Here is a 4,630-nt window from a genome sequence, read left to right on the forward strand (position 1 = left end):
TTAAAGAGAACATAATTAATTTGTTTTGCTAAATAAGTAAAGTGAAGCATGACCAGTATCAGAGCACTGATGTGAGTTGAGAGCTATTTTCAGGAACAAAATCAACCAGTATATTTTAAAAATGTAAAAACGTTTAGAGCTCATTGGGGAATAGGCTTTCATTTAGAAGTGTAAAATTTAGACCGAAGGGCCACAGAATTTACTCACAGGCATATTAGTGAAATAATGAAGAATAGGATCCCAAAATTCTTATTCTTTCCATTCTTATCTTTTTTGCCTTACCATATACTAAGAAATGCTTTTTGATTCTAGAAATTATTCTATGTAATTAACAATTTGGTCTTTTCATAAGACAAATGGTTGTAAATAAATGTACAGGTCAAAACATTCTCCTGATTACTTTTAGCATCATGATGATCAATAACAGTGTGTTTTATTATAAAAAAAAATGTTCCATGCTAAATGAATAATTAATGTTAGGTACAATATATGCCAAGTAATTCAAATATTACTTAACTCTTTGTGTTAGTTTGAATAATAATGTCCCCCATAGCTTATATTTGCATGCTTGGTCCCCAGTTGGTGGAGATTTTGAGAAGAAATAAGAGGTATACTTTTGTTGGACCTGTGTCACTGGGGGTAGACTTAAAGGTTTCAAAAGATTCAAGCCATCCCAGTCTCTTTCTCTTCCTTATGTTTATACTTCAACATGTTAAATATTGGATACTGCTATAAGACCATGTCTGCCTGCCTGCTGCTGTGATCCTACCGTGATAGTCATGGACTCTAACCCTCTGAATCTGTAAAGCTCAAATAAACTTTTATTGCCTACACATTTCCTTGGTTATAATGTCTTACCACAGCAATAGAAAAGTGGCTGAATTAACATAAAATAGACAGACTTTGTATAAAATAGCTTAGGGGTGTGAACAGATCGGAAATGGTGCATTTAAAATATAGCAGTATTCCATTGGACTACTACATTATTCTCATGTTACTTATCAAGATACTTGTCATAATGAATTATTATACATATGCATTTTTTTTCTTATCCTTCGTTTTGGAAGTTCTGGTCCAGGGATAATGCCTTATCATTCTAGGTCCCTGGCAAAAGGGGCACCTCTTGTCAGGAATGTATAACAGAAAAAACACCACACACCAAAAACAAAAGGATGCCTGGACAGACTGGGGTCATCAAATTACTGCTTGTAATGATACCAATGACCTAGAGACCTCCCAGTCTCCATCTTTTAAACTTTCCATCATATAACAGAAGCAACACTCTGAGGACCACATATTTAAGTCATGGCTTTTGTCAGAACCTTTCTCAAAACTGTACAGTGTTACTTATTCAACCTAAAATAAAATTACAGCTAAAGATTCTACTTTGGATAATTTTTTTTAGAATAATATTACAACAAGTAGTTGCCTTTGAGAGTTAACCATTTTATTTAACTAGAAAATGCAGATAGTTAATAATGTATTTTAGTAACTCTAGAAAGGATTGCCCCTTGTATGGGTACAATTAGTAATCAAAGTTTCTCTTTAGCTGTTAGAAGAGGATATTATTCAATGTGACGAGTGTACAATAGAACACTGAAGTCAGAACAAATTTCTCTTCTCCATTTGAGCTAGGATGTTATCTTTGTCCACTCTTGATATTAGTGTTCCACTTTCTTGGGCTGCAGGTTTGAAGGAGACATTCACACTATTAGATTTTCTGCATGTCCATCATTCAGGAAAAACAATGTATTAATTCTCAGTCCCCATGATTATTCGATTCAATTCTTCACAACGAATCTCCTAACATATATCTATATATGTATCTATCCATCTATGGATCATCTATCAATCTACTATCTATCTGTATAACTATTATTAATACATCTATCTATCTGCTCTATTCTATTGAGTCTATTTCTCGGGAAAACACTGAATAATGCATCACGGTCTACACTGTCACACAGGGTCAACTTTCTAGTGGTTCTGAACACATGCTTCTGAGATTCATAACGTTAGGATCATCTGTGAGCTTAATAGAAATGCTAATTTTGGGGCTCTCACGCAGACCTGTTGACAAACAATCACTCTTAACAAGTCCTCCAGATGATTCTAATGAACTATAAATTTTTATAACCAGTGTTTTACATGAATTTCAGAATTAAGGTAACTCTACTTAATTATGTCTGCAGTAATTTCTCCTACAGACAAAAAAATATTGCACCAGATCTTTTTGGCTTTCCAAAGACATGTTGATCTCTCCTTATTCTTTTTTATTTTAATTTTGTGCTTCACTATATAAAAAAAATTGCAAATTAAAAAATCCTCATTATATTTGTTCTAAATAGAAAATTTCACTTTTAATTTCTTATTTTAAATATTAGACTATGTTAAAGTAGTTTCTTAATGTTAATACAAATGATATAGTCATTTTAGAGTAGATGAAATTTAATATGCATGTTTAAATAAAAAATATACATTTATGTGCACATATTAAATATAGTGCTTAGTGTCACTTGTTTTGCTTTTTATGAGTAATGGAATGTCATATATTTTAAGTAGTTGTGTGTATATATTTTGGTTTTCTTGTTTGCCTAAAGTGAAAGTCAATTATTCAATAAACAACATTTTTTAAATATGCAAACAATATTTTGTCATGAGACTATAGCCAATTATCATTTTCTTTCGTACAATATCTACCATTTTCTTTAACATATTTATTAATATTTTCAAAGAAAATGGTCCTTCATTTTACTTTTTTTTACAATAGATACAAGTTATATTATACATATTTCAGTAAATTATTCATTCCTTTATGGGAAACAGTTTTTCTACTTGAGTGAAGAATGACAGAGGATCTTAAACATAAATTTACTTAATAAACACTTGATAAAATATATTTAAAATGTTATTGATATAGTTAGGTAGTCATAAACACAGTTACCTGTCTTATGGTTGCCACAAAACAACCAACAAAGACATTTTATAGGTAGATTTTATTGGCTGAAATGAAAAGATTCAGGTCAATGATTTATGTTAGAAGCTTCACAGTGTTAATCAAACGCAATGAGTTTGTGTTTTACAATTAAGAAATGAGGGTTGGATACCGTATGGGCTTCTGTTTTCTCAGTAGTCATGAGTTTGGAAAACAGCCAAGATGGCCAAGCAAACTTTTCCAGCATGGCTGAGACTGAGGAACAGTAAAGATAAACAATTGGTGTATGCTGAAATATTTCTAGAAAATATCGACTGTAGCTATTTTGCACTTTAAATTGAATCACAGAACAAGATTAAAATGTGAGTAAGATGACTTGGATTTAATAAGGGCAAGCCATCTTTGTACTCTGCAAGTTACTTTAGTTCCATCCACCTTGGTTCCTCTATTTATAAAATGTAAGGGACTGATTAACTGATATTTACTCTTTGCAACTTTCACCATCTACGTTTTTCCTTCCGTAGGTTGTAAATTTGTTTATGCACTATGTATGAAAAATAGTTTTTAATCATTTATTTAGTTGGAAGAATGAGCCTGTGTAAAATAATACTTTCTAGTTACAATAATTTTACTTCTGCTTAGGATAACCTGGAATAGCCATTAGATTAACAAGATTACAAAGAAAGGTTAACATTTTTGGAGTTTATAAGGCATCAGCCATCATTAAATGACCCCTGTAAGATTTTAGTTGGTGGGACTTGGAGGACATACTTTGCTTCCAAATATAAAAGCCATGTGTAACAAGATAATTTTATTGTGGATGATGTGTAGCCTTCCTAAATTTTGGTTTTTCATAATCTGACAGGAAAGGAAAGATCTCACCTAGTTTTTGAAGTTAGTTGTAATACAGGATGTCACCACGAGAAGGATAAGAAATGAAGAGGAAAGTGAGTATGTTTAGTGGCTTTTGGTGTATATGGAGTATAGTAATTTTCTCTGAGATAAAACTGTCCATCTTGAAAAAAAAATCTTCAGACACTGGCTATTAAAATGGAGGAAAAAGAACAGGATATTCTTAGGCAAGATGAAACATTCCATCCTTCAGGGAAGCTGAGGAGGTAAACAACTCAAACACTCAGGAACACCCTGAAACTGACCAAACTCAGCAGGCCCTTTCTCCCCAAGCATATATAAACAATAATGACTGCTGAGAGACACGCTCAAAGATGATCTGCCTGAACAAACAAATACCAGTTGTGTTGTTGCGAAGAGTCAGATGCCCCTGAGACACATGGAAGAGGCTCAGATTACCTCAGCTACTCTCAAAGAACACTGTCAAACATTGTTAGCTGTACGTCATGTCGCCAGTTTTAGTGACATGTCATCAATGGTGTTGTGCCGTTTGGTGATGCTGCTGTGAGTTATTTTTGCTCCTGTGAGTGAGCACTCATCCATATTCTTGTTAGTAACTCCAATGAAAGGGAGAACTCATGAATGAACACCCCACATTGAATATCCAAACTTAACAAAGCAATTATGAGAATGTAACATCCAATGCTACGTGATATCATATAAAATACAGAAAAGTAATTAAAAATGTGTAGTAAAGAGTTAAACTTTTCTTATACTTGACATCTTTTAACTTACTTGCAAGTAAATACAGAAAACAGAAAAGAGAGTCTCAATAAAAAGTGT

This window comes from Peromyscus eremicus, chromosome 17, assembly GCF_949786415.1.
Source record: "Peromyscus eremicus chromosome 17, PerEre_H2_v1, whole genome shotgun sequence".
Lineage (NCBI taxonomy): Eukaryota > Metazoa > Chordata > Mammalia > Rodentia > Cricetidae > Peromyscus > Peromyscus eremicus.